The following is a 13,841-nucleotide window of genomic DNA, read 5'->3' as shown; positions in this document are numbered from 1 at the left end:
ATCTTTTTTCTCACTACTATTCAGTTTCCGACTCTGTTTCTGACACATTTTAAGCATATCAAGTATTACAATGTTCTCTTTCTTGACAATCCAAAGGCCTCTTTAAAATTCTCACCTTAAAGAAATAAATAAAATTTACATCTTTTTTTACCTCTCTGTAGGATTTGACACCATTAAATATGTAATTCTTGAAATGTTTTATTCTGGTGGCTTCTACAGTATCATTCCTCCTTATATTTCTTACTATAGCTCTGGCTGCTTCTTTCATTCTTTTTTAAGAACTGTTCTTATGCCTGCAACCCGAGTCATGAGTTCTCTGTGGTTTACTCAACTCTCTTCTCTCCATACATCTATTTGACACAAATTGGTTTCTTTTCTCCTTTTGAGATTTTTTTTTTTTTTTGTATTCCTCTGAAGCTGGAAACGGAGAGACAGCCAGACAGCCAGACTCCCGCATGCGCCGACAGGGATCCACCCGGCACGCCCACCAGGGGGCGACGCTCTGCGCCCCCCCCCCCGCCCCCCCGCCCCCCCCCCCTCCGCACGCTGCTCCGCCGCAACCAGAGCCACTCCAGCGCCCGGGGCAGAGGCCAAGGAGCCATCCCCAGCGCCCAAGCCATCCCCACTCCAATGGAGCCTCGGCTGCGGGAGGGGAAGAGAGAGACAGAGAGGAAGGAGGAGGGGGGTGGAGGGGGGTAGAGAAGCAAATTCCCTCCTATGTGCCCCCGCCGGGAATCGAACCCACGTCCCCCGCACGCCAGGCCGAGGCTCCACCGCTGAACCAACCGGCCAGGGCCTCCCCTTTTGAGATTTTAAAGTGATATATGACTTGCCCTTTTTCAGCAGTTTTACTGAGATAAAAATGACCAGTAAGATTATGTCTATTTAAAGCGTACAATGTGAGGATTCAATATACGTATATATATATATACAGTACATTGTGAAATAATTACCACTATCAAGTTGATTGTCACATCCATCACCTCATATTGTTACCATTTTATATATTTGTGGTGAAAATACTTAAGATTTACTCTTTTAACAAATTTTAAATACACAATACAGTATTAATTACTATAGTTAACATGCTATACATTAGATTTTCATAATTTATTAATTTTATAACAGAAAGTTTCTAGCCTTTGACCTATATCCCTCCATTTCCCTTACTCCAGTCCCTGGCAGCTAATGTTCAACTCTTTGTTTCTATGAATTAAAAAACATTTTCAAGAGTCCACATATTAGTGACACCATGCATTAGTTGTCTAGCTGTTTCTACATTATTTCTTTTAGCGTAATGCCCTCCTGGCTTTTCCATGTTGTCTCAAATGTCAGTGTTTCCCTCTTTTTAAAAAGAAAAATAATATAAATATATATAACATGTTATTTATATTATATGTATTATGTACATATTATTTATATATTATATATGCATGATGCATATATATTCTATACATATATATTATATGTATTACATTCTCCTTATCCATTTGTCCATTGATAGACACTGTATCTACTGTGACTGATGCTCAATAAACTTATAAATTCAGGTATCTATTAGAGATACTAATTTCATTTTCTTTAGGTATATATATCCAAAACTGGGAAAACTGGATCATATGGTAAGTCTATTTTTAATTTTTTGAGAGTTCTCTATACTATTTTGCATCCAATTTACATTTGTATCAACTGTACAAAGGTTACAGTTTCTCCACATCTTAACCAACATTTATTATCTCTTGTTTATTTTTGTGTTTTTTTTTATAATAACCATCCTGACAGGTGTGAGTTTATATCTTATTGTGGTTTTGATTTGCATTTATTTGATAACTAGCAATGTCACGCACCTTTTTATGTACTTGTTGTTCATTTGCAAGTGTTCTTTGGAAAAGTGTCTATTCTGGTTCTCTGCATATTTTTAATTGGATTATTTGTGGGTGTTTTGCTAATGAGTTACATGTGTTCCATATGTATTTTAGATGTTAATTCCTTGTAAGATATATGGTTTGAAAATATTTTCTGTCATTTCAAAGTTGTCTTTTAATTTTGTTGATTATTCCCTTTGCTGTGCAGAACATTTTTACAGTATTTTGTTGTTATCCTGCATCATTATTTTCCCTTTTGTTGCCTGTATTTTTGGTGTTACTTCCAAAATATCATTGTCAAGACCAATATCAAGGACCTTCTTTTCTATGTTCTTTTAAGTTTTGTGGTCTCAGGTATTATCTGTGAGTTGTGAATATATTTAGAGTTAATTTTTGTGAATGATGTAAGATAGAAGCCCAATTTTATATTCTTTGCATATTCAGTTTTCCCAACACCATTAATTGCAAAGGCAATTGATTCCACATTGTGTGGACTTAGTACCCTAGTTAAAGATTAGTTGACCATATATGAGTGGTTTATTTCTGGGCTATTTTGTTCCATTAATCTATGTGTCTGTCTCTATACCAGTATTATATACTGTTTTGACTACTATAGCTTTGCAATATAGTCAGAATGTCTGATACCTCTAGCTTTGTTCTTCTTTCTGAAGATTGTTTTGGCTACTCACACTATGTAAGAGTCATTTCATATGGGCTTTAGCATATTGGCTAATCAACCATAAGTGTTTTATAGACATCAAAAATTCAGTATTCAAAAATCAAGCATCATAGTCATGTAAAATAACTTACCAATCATATTATCTCAGCTGAATGTCTATGTACTTTCTCAGGGTTTTGTGAACATCTCATAAGTTTACATCCTTATTTTGAGTTTGAAATTATTAATTTAATGATTCCTTTTTTTTCTTCCTTCTTTGTTCTTTTTTCTTTTTTTTGCGTGACCCTGCTTTCTCTTTATCTTAGACTGTTTTCTTATTATATTATTTATTATATCACTTCATAAAATATATTTTTAATCCATTCTCTGAAATTTACTTCTGTTTCCAACATTACTTTTTCAAATTATACTCTACAATTTTATGCCTATATCTACTTGTGTTGCACTAACTTTGAGTAGGCTCTGTGGAGGAGGACATTGTTAATCATTAGTGAATAAGAATTTATTCAGAGCTGAGGTTTGTCCAAAACTAGTGTGGGCAGATTATCATCAACTCTCCTCATTGTTCACTTAAACTCAGTAGAAGTTCTTCTCAGATCTGAAGCAGAGACAATTTAAATTTTTTGAATAGCAAGAGCATAAATACAGTGTTCTGTGAGGCATAGGGAACGTGTTGCACCTATGAGAAATCCTAGCATTGGACAGTCTCCTCTGAAAGTTGTTAGTTGTTTCTGAGTTTGGTTAAACTACTTGGGCAGAAGAGTGGCTTTTATCAGTCATTTTGGCCCATCTTCTGTTGCAAGGATTTAGGATGGCTATACGCAACTGCTTTTCTCATTCCACACCTTCCCACATTAAGAGTTTTAGATGCAGTGGAAAGGTAAAACTTCTTTGCAAGGAACTCCAGATCCTACAGATTATTCTCTTCATGTAGTCACACTCACACTTGGACACTTGTATATACTTTATCTTAAAATGAGTGACTTTATAGAAAAAAAGAGGTTTCTGCATATTGTCCAATAGCATAAAGCTCTAAATATTTGGTGACATTCAGCTGGGTACTAAACTTATTGAGAGAACACTACATAAGTTATATAAATGCCTAACCACTATGCTATAAACCTGAAACTAATATAATATTGAATGTCAACTCTAACTGAAAAATAAAATTTTAAAATACATAAATAAATAAATATTTTCTGTCACTTAACTATTACATTGTTTTGTGAAATTATCTTCCTCTGTAAAATAAATGGAGAGAGAGACTTAAATAGAGATAGAAAGATATTGCTCTTTTCTGAATATTCTCCAACTTATATACCTATGAGTTTTCTTTTATTTAGCATGAGAGACTTTCATAAAGATGGTTAGTTTAATCTACATGTCTAACTTACTCTTCCCTCCTGTAAACCCACATGGAAAGCTACAAGGGATGTAAAAATGTGCTAAAGATAATATACATCCTTATCTACAGAGAATACTAAAAAGGACACTGCACAGTGTGAACTAGGCAGTTCCTGTTACCAAACACAACCAGAGTCATTGAAAACAAACATACCCAATCATAGAATTCATCTACTCCATGCCAAACTGCAGTATGAAAAATATAATTTTTCAATTCAGTATTAAGTTAGCTTATGTTTTTAATTTTAATATAACATTATAAGATCACAATTAACTGAAAACAAAACCATTTAAGTTCTAAATGATTTTCAGGGGTTTAAGAATCTTCTCATTCTAATCATGGACAGATCTCTCATGCATTAAAACCTTTTTTGCTTGTTTGTATATTTCATAATGGAGGATACCTGGCAATGTTTAAGACATAATAATGTATGTGTGCTGAGAAAGTAGAAGGAATCAAATATAAGCACACATAGAGAACCTGGATTTAATAGCTAGGAAGAAATTTAAACATGATTGTGGTTGCACTTAATATTAATATTTGGTGACTGAAAGTTGATTTCATTCTATTTTTTTTTCTTATTCACTTTTAGAGAGAGAAAGGAGAAAAAGTGAGACAGTGAGAAGGAAGGGAGGAGCAGGAAGCATTAACTCTCATATATGCCTTAACCAGGCAATCTCAGGATTTCAAACCAGCAACTTCAGCATTCTAGGTCAGCACTTTATCACTGTGCCACCACAGGTCAGGCATAATTCCATTCTAGATCAGAGAATATTAAACTTGGTTGCAATGTTGGAATCACCAGGCAAGTTTTAAAAACTACACTAATCTTGAATATCATGCATTTGTTTTGAAATGTGATAGACATTAGAATTAATTCCCCCAGGTAATTCCAATATGTAAAAAGAAATAGAACCACTCTTTTAGGAGGTATGAAAAGAAAGGTGTCTAGCTGGGACAAAAAGATGGGGACAGAAAAGAGATTTTGAAAATGCTTTCAAATAATCTATTCAGAATGCTAGAAAGTGAGTTTCAATGGAGAGATAACAGAAGTCAGGCAATCAGCTAAAGAGTAAACTTCCCAATCAATTTTGCTTCAGTCTTTCCTCATGTGCCCACCCACAACTTTGCAATCCAAAGGGTGTTCTGAGACCTCACCTGAGAACCTCAGGCCAAAGCCAAATCTGTTGAGTCAGATTTTTCCATTTAATAAGAGACCCAGGTAGTTTGACTGAAGATAAAGTAATGACACATCATTGGGTTCCTCAAGCACCTTTATTCTTCTTAGAGGAGAAAACCAAAGGACAGGAAACCAGAGAATTCATGGTGTAATTGGTAATGAACTGATCAACATTATGAACATAAGATAGGGCAGTGCAGGAGTGCAGAAAGGAGAATGCAGATGGGTAGAGGATTAGAGAGAGAACATCAGAATCAGTGTGCTGGAGAGCTGACACGGTTAGTAAGCATGGGAGGATTTGTGCAGGTGTTCTGACTGATGACAGGAGATGTTAAATCACTGGAATGTAGAAAGGCTGATTCAGGAGTTCACTAAGGAAAATAGAGATAAGAGGCCAGATGGCTAGTCCTGATAGGTTGTTGGATGCCAGTGGGCACTCAGGCTTGATCATCTGGTAACTTTAGTGTAGAATCCACGATTCTTTCTGGGTTTTAGATGTTAGTATCTGTGGTAAGTACAACAATGTCTGGTAGTCACAGAACTGAAAATAAAGAATCAGTCCTTTATAGATGTATGCATGTAAATATGTGAGTGTGTGTATTAGTTAAAGGTAGGCCAAAAGACAGCAAGGGAAAGAAGCTGCCTATCATAGGTTGAAACTATTTACAGGTTAATGCAAAAGTAGGTTTACTGTTGTTCATATGGAAAATAATACAATAATTAATAAATAATACAACAATAAACTTTGTGTTTCATGTGCTTACAACTGCACAACTACTTTTGCCCCACACTCTCGACTTTTCACTAGTCTTTGATATTTTAAAAATATTTAGACATTCATTATTAGAAAAAAATATTCAATGTGCAGTGATTTAAACTTGTGCTGGTGTATAAATGATTAATACTATGTTATATTACTTTATTACTTGTAATGCTCTTTCATTTGTATCACCTGCACAAAACTTCATAATAACAAATTGAGTTAAATCTTACCTGTGTTTTATGGGTTAGGAATTTAAGAAGCAAAGTGACTTCTTCAAGGTTATGTGGCCAATAAAATGTTTTTTTTTTAATTTATTTAGTGCCCCCCCCATCAATTAAGAAACCTGACACAGGCATGGCTGCCGAGATTGGAGGAGAGATGTTTGGGCAATTAATTTTTGGATTCATAGAATATAGGATAACTTTTAGAAAGCAAGGCTGAGTATTGCAGATAGCATTATTAATTTCCTAAACTACCTAGGACCAGCCAGGATTTAGATAGATTTCTGAGAGTGAAGCTTTAAGGTATATTGAGTTATAATTTATATGCCTACCTAAATTCTCTTTTAGATGTTTAGATGTCCATCAAGCCATCCTTCAGTGTTCAAGGTAATTATTTCTTATAGTCATGTGGGACTTTTTATTTACATTTCTGGACTGTATTATCAAGAAAATATGTTCTTTAAGATGCTTTGTAACATCTGTAAGAATGGGAAAAAACAAATAATTTTTGTTTGTTGAGCTTTAGTGAGCTTCTTTGAGATGATTTTTTGACTGCATGCTTAATTTTAAAATCAGGATTCTCTTGTGACAGGGAGAGAAAATAATGACAGCAATACTGCGCCTTTTATGTAGGATAATTATTATAATTAGTGTTGGTCAACAGAGATAGTTCTCCTGAGAAAGAAGCTCTTGGAGATTCTGTTGCCTGAAAATTTGGACTAATGCAATCAGGTCTATATAAAATGGAACATACCTGTGTTAAGTCTCTGCAGATATTTCACATTGATTATAGTGTGGTTGCTGCTGTTGACCCATCTGTAGTGTATGGCCCCCGCGTGTGGTTTTACTTAATTAGGAAAAGTTGGAAGACAAGGGGAGTAATGTTAGTGAATAAAAGTGTGTATACCCTATACCTTCTCATGTAATGTTTAAATATTTTGCATATATTTTGGTTATTGTGCATCATATAACTTCTGAGAGACCTAAAATGATATACTTATGACTCATAAATTGTGATGAATTTTTGCTGTCTATTCTTCCTAATAGAATGAATTTTTAAAATATAGTTAAAAATATGAAGGTAATTTGAAAAATACAAAACAAAATTTCTGTTCAGACAGTAATAAATTTATGAGGTTGGGAATTTGATCAGGCAGTGAGAAAGGTGTGGTATTATTTTGTATTGATTTTGTCTAATATGAATGTTCATTCTGTATCTATTATGGATAATTTCTTCATCTTCAGTGGGTTTTAATAAGAGTTATAATTTTCTAAAGATAATATAAGAGACCTAAAATAAAATTAGATGCTTTGGGGTAGCAAACCAAAATTTGTGACCCATTTATATCAATTAATAACTGTATAAAGTGGGTCAAGATAGTTTATTCTTTGAGAACCAACTTTCCTATCTGTAAACTGAGAGGGTAAAAAATAATCATTAAACTTCCCTACATGTTTATTCTCAAAGAAGGTAGGAAGAAAGAATCAAGGGTGAGAAGGTAGGGATTTCTGATGAAGGAAGGCCAATCAGGGCTGGGCAGCAGGTTTCCAACAGAGAAAGGGAAAGTTTTGTAGAAGCAGTTTCCAGAATGAGCAGGAATTTAAAGACACACACAAAGAACTATACTATTTTAAAGGTCCCTTCTGTGTTAAAAAATGTCACACCTTTCTTCAGTAACTTGAGCTGAGGAACTCATAGATTTTCATATGGCATGATGAAAAACTTTTAAAATTTTCAAGTATAGTAGTTTCAATAAATTTAAGCCAAAGCTTTTTAAAAACTGGTACTTTCACACACTTAATAGAAAAGTTGAAAATAACTGTCTCCAGAGGCTATAAAAGCTGAAGATATAGAACTATTATTTAAATAAATAACAGTATTTATTATAAATACAAATAATTTAATATGTTCATATTCAGTTCATATTGAATACCAAAGACATAACATGGTTTTTCACAAACTTCTCTTAGTACTGCAATCAAAGATTAGACCCAGCAAAGCAATTCTTACTATCTAATGGGTGTTCAGGGCATTCTAGATAATCCCTTTAATATTAATCTGTATAACTCTAAATACATGTTTTTTTCTTTTGTCTCTTGTTTATGCTATATTGGTCTTGGCTATTTTAAACTCTAATTTTTGACTAGAATAGATATGTACGTGTGTGTGTGCATGCATGCACACACCTTATTTTCAGGCTTGTAAAGATACTTTATTATGCACTAAATATATAATACATCTATACATAGATTTTTTTCTAAGATATACATTTATTTGCATTGCTTAAATTGAGGATTTTTACAGCAATACCACAGTTATATACTAGCTTCATAACATAGTTTATTTTTAACTTTTTTTCATTTAAGTAAACAAAATTTTATTATGTATTTTGTTTATGAATAAATGGAAGTGAAAAAAATTTAATATACAATATTATTTTAATAAAAATATATTTTAATAAAAATATAATTACATAACATAAATATCCAAACTGTATTGCAATCAATCAAAATAATATTTAATTAATAGACTGAGCTTGAATGGGTTATATCACAAATAAAACAATTATTTCGGGCCCTGGCCAGTTGGCTCAGTGGTAGAACGACGGCCTGGTGTGTGGGAGTCCTGGGTTTGATTACCAGCCAGGACACACAGGAGAAGCACCCATCTGCTTCTCCAACCCTCCCCCTCTCCTTCCTCTCTGTCTCTTTCTTCCCCTCCCGCAGCCAAGGCTCCATTGGAGCAAAGTTGGCCCAGGTGCTGAGGATGACTCCATGGCCTCTGCCTCAGGTACTAGAATGGCTCTGGTTGCAACAGAGCAACGTGCCAGATGGGCAGAGCATAGCCCCCTGGTGGGCGTGCCGGGTCAATCCTGGTTGGGCGCATGCAGGAGTCTGTCTGACTGCCTCTCCGTTTCCAACTTCAGAAAAATACAAAAAAAAAAACAAAAAAAACACACCAATTATTTTGTTTTACAAACAACCTGTACACGTTTTCAATTATCAACTGCAGTTATTGTCTGTGCTACAATGCCACTTGATTCAGCACACTTGACCTCGAAGTAACTAATTGTTAGACCTTGGTGCACACTGGCAAACTCCACATTAAAGAATGTGGGTTTTACATTGCCGCTAAACGTAAATCTTTATAATGAAACATTTTTAAAAAACAAAGAAGAAACACGAATTCATTTGACCAATTATTGGAAGTTAACACTAGATTAATCACACGAGGACTTCTTTTCCGTGTGTCACTATCTTTTATCTATCTATTTATTTACTTAATTGTGTTTACATAGATTCTAGGGAAGCCCTGAATGCATCCCCCCCAGGTCTGTATTCCCCTCAACATCTCTCTTTCCTTCCTCCCCACAGAACCTTCTTTCCTTCCCTTCAGGTTTATCCCATTCTATAATCCTCTTTCCCTCTGTCCCCTTTTCCTCTGTTCCCCTTGATCCCACCTCTGTCTCAATTCAATTCCTCAGTTCTCATTGTTCCTTGGATTCCTCAAATGAGTGAGGTCATATGATATTTTTTTTCTCTCTGTCTGGCTTATTTCACTTAACGTAATAGTTTCCAGGTCCATCCATGTTGTTGCAAAAGATAATATTTCCTTCTTTTTCATGACCCCATTGTATTCCATTGTGTATATGTACCACTGCTTTTTAATCCACTCATCCACTGATGGACACTTGGGCTGTTTCCAGATCTTCACTATTGTGAACAATGCTGCCATAAATATGGAAGTGCATTTCTTCTTTGGAATCAGTGATATGGTGTACTTGGGTTATACTCCTAAAAGTGGGTCAAAAGGCAGATCCATTTTTAAGTTTTTGAGGAATCTCCATACTGTTTTCCATAGTGGCTGCACCACTCTGTATTCCCACCAGCAGTGCAGAAGGGTTCTCTTTTCTCCACATCCTCGCCAGCACTTATTCTGTGCTGTTTTCTTAATGAGGGCCATTCTGAAAGGTGTGAGGTGATATCTCATTGTAGTTTTAATTTGTATTTCTCTAATGATTAGTGATGTTGAACATTTATTTATCTGTCTATTCGCCATCTGTATGTCCTCTTTGGAGAAGTGTCTATTCATTTCTTTTGCCCTTTTTTTGATTGGATTGTTTGTCTTTCTGGTGTTGAGTTTTACAAGTTCTTAATAAATTTTGGTTATTAAACTTTTATCAGATAGATGTATTGTTGAATATGTTTTCCCATTGTGTGGTTTGTCTTTTTATTCTGTTCATATTGTCTTTAGCTCTACAAAAGCTTTATAGTTTGGTATAGTCCCAATTGTTTATCCTGTCTTTTATTTCACTTACCCGTGGAGATAAAGCAGCAAACATATTGCTGTGAGAGATGTTGCTGAGTTTACTGCCTATATTTTCTTCTAAGATGCTTATGATTTCATGACTTACATTTAAGTTTTTTTATCCATTTTGAGTTTATTTTTGTGAATGGTGTAAGTTGGTGGTCTAGTTTCATTTTTTGCAGGTAGCTGTCTAATTTTCCCAACACCATTTGTTAAAGAGACTGTCTTTACTCCATTGTATGCTCTTACCTCCCCTGTCAAATATCAATTGTCCATAAAGGCGTGGGTTTATTTCTGGGTTCTTTTTTCTGTTCCATTGATCTGTATGCCTGTTCTTATGCCAGTACCAAGCTGTTTTGAGTACAATGGCCTTGTAGTATAACTGGATATCAGGAAGTGTGATACCTCCCACTTTATTCTTTTTTAAGATTGCTGAGGCTCTTTGTGTTCTCTTTTGCTTCCATGTAAATTTTTGGAATATGTGTTCTATATCTTTGAAGTATGTCATTGGTATTTTAATTGGTATTTCATTGAATTTATAAATTGCTTTGGGTAATATAGACATTTTAATGATGTTTATTCTTTCTAACCATGAACACGGTATATGCTTCCACTTGTTTGTATCTTCCTTGATTTTCTTTTATCAATGTTTTATAATTTTCCAAGTACAAGTCTTTAACCTCCTTGGTTAAATTTACTCCTAGATACTTTATTTTTTTTATTTGCAAAAGTGAAGGGGATTGTTTTTTTAATATCTCTTTCTGAAAGTTAATTGTTGGTGTATAAAATTGCCTCTGATTTCTGTGTATTAATTTTATACCCTGCTACCTTTCTGAAATCATTTATCAGGTCAAGTACTTTTTATACTGAGACTTTAGGATTTTTTTATATACAATATCATATCATCTGCAAATAATGATAGTTTTACTTCTTCTTTTCCAATTTGGAAGCCTTTTATTACTTCTTCTTTTCTGATTGCTGTAGCTGGAACTTCCAGTATTATGTTGAATAAGAGTGGTGAAAGGGGGCATCCCTGTCTTGTTCCTGATCTTAAGGAGATTTATTTTAATTTTTGTTCATTGATTATGATGTTGGCAATGGGTTTATCATAGATGGCCTTTATCATGCTAAGGTATGTTCCCTGTAGTCCCACTTTGCTGAGAGTTTTTTTTAGCATAAATAGGTGCTAAATTTTATCTAATGCTTTTTCTGTATCTATTGAAATTATTATCTTGTTTTTCTCCTTCCTTTTGTTTATGTGATGCATCACATTGATTGATTTATGAGTATCATACCATCCTTGCCTCCCTAGAATGAATCCACTTGATCATGATGTATGATCTTTTTCATATATTGCTGGATTCTCTTTGCTAATATTTTGTTGAGGATTTTAGCATCTAAGTTCATCAGAAATATTGGCCTATAATTTTCTTTCTTAGAGTTGTCTTTGCCTGGTTTTGGAATCAGAATTATGCTCACCTCATAAAAGGAGCTTGGAAGTCTTTCTTTCTCTTGAATTTTTGAAATAGCTTGAGAAGAATAGGAGTTAGTTCTTCTCTGAATATTTGGTGGAATTCCCCTGTGAAACTATCTGGCCCAGGTCTTTTGTTTGTTGGGAGTTTTTGATAACTGTTTCGATCTCATTTGTTGTAATTGGTCTGTTTAGGTTTTCTTCCAGAATGATTTTTAAAAGACTATATGTTTTAAAGATTTGTCTATTTTACCTAGGTTGTTAATTTTTTTGGCATACAGTTCTTCATAGTATTTTCATACAATATTTTGTATTTCTGTTGTGTCGGTTGTTATTTCTCCACTCTCATTTCTAATTTTATTTATTTGAGTCCTCTGTCTTTTTTTCTTGGTGAGTCTGGTTAAGAGTTCATTAATCTTGTTTACCCTTTCAAAGAACCTGCTCTTGGTTTCATTGATCCTCTGTATAGTTTCTTTACCCTCTATGTCATTTATTTTCTCTCTGATCTTTATTATTTCCTTTCTTCTACTATCTCTGGGCTTTACTTGCTCTTCTTTTTCTCGTTCTTTTAGATGCAGAGATAAGTTGTTTATTTGAGCTTCTTCTAGCTTCTTAAGGTATTCTTGTAGTGCTATGAACTTTCCTCTTAGTACTGCTGTTGCTGTGTCCCATAAATTTTGACTTGTTGTATGTTCATATCATTCATTTCTAGAATTTTTTTATTTCTTCTTTGATCTCATTGTTAATGCATTCATTATTTAATAACATGCTATTTTGTTTCCAAGTGTTTGCAAATTTTTCATTCTTTCCATTGTGATTGATTTCTAGTTTTATGATGTTGTGATCAGAGAAAGTGCTTGATATGATTTCAATCTTCTTGAATTTGTTGAGACTACTTTTGTGCCTTAACATGTGGTCTATTCTAGAGAATTTATCATGAGCACTTGAAAAGAATGTATTTCCTGCTGCTTTAGGGTGAAAGGTTCTGAAGATATCAATTAAGTCCAGTTGATGTAGTGTGTTCTTTAAGTCTGCTATTTCTTTGTTAATTTTCTTTCTTGAGGATCTATCTAGTGATGTTAACAGGGTTTGAAATCCCCTACTATTATAGTATTGCTATTGATCTCACCCTTTCTATCCATCAAAGTCTGCTTTATATATTTAGGTACTCCTATATTAGGTGCATAGATATTTATAACAATTATATCTTCCTGTTGGATTGCTTTCTTTATCATTATGTAGTGACCTTCTTTATCTCTTACTATAGCCTTTATTTTAAAGTCCATTTTGTTTGATAAAAGTATTGCTACACCAGCTTTTTTCCATTTCCATTTGCATGAAATATTTTTTTCCATCCTTTTACCTTCAGTCTATGTGCACCTTTTGTTTTGAGGTGTGTCTCTTATAGACAGCATATGTATGGGTCCTGTTTTCTTATCCATGCAGCTACCCTATGTCTTTTGAATGGATCATTTAATATATTTACATTTATGATTATTATTGATATGTAGTTGTTTATTGCCATTTTATTCTTTAAAGCTTTATTCCTCTTTTACTATATTTTTTCCCCTTTTTGTTCTGTTTACAACAGGCCCCATAACATTTCTTGCAGCATTGGTTTGGTTGTAATGAATTCCTTGAGTTCCTTTTTGTCTGGGAAGCTTTTTATTTCTCCTTCAATTTTAAATGATAGCCTTGCTGGATAAAGTAGTCTTGGTTGTAGGCTCTTGTTCTGCATTACTTTGAATATTTCTTGCCATTCCCTTCTGGCCTCAAGTGTTTCTGTTGAGAAGTCAGATGTCATCCTTATGGGGGCTCCTTTGTTGATGATAATCTTTATTTTTTTCTCTAGCAGCTTTTAATGTTTTCTCTTTATCTCCTAACTTTGGTGTCTTGGTGTAGATTTCTTTGGGTTTCTCTTTAATGGAGTTCTCTGTGCTTCTTGAAC

The sequence above is a fragment of the Saccopteryx leptura genome, chromosome 8, assembly GCF_036850995.1.
Source record: "Saccopteryx leptura isolate mSacLep1 chromosome 8, mSacLep1_pri_phased_curated, whole genome shotgun sequence".
In the NCBI taxonomy this organism is placed as follows: Eukaryota; Metazoa; Chordata; class Mammalia; order Chiroptera; family Emballonuridae; genus Saccopteryx; species Saccopteryx leptura.
The sequence above is the reverse complement of the archived record's forward strand: the minus strand, read 5'-3'. Positions refer to the sequence as shown.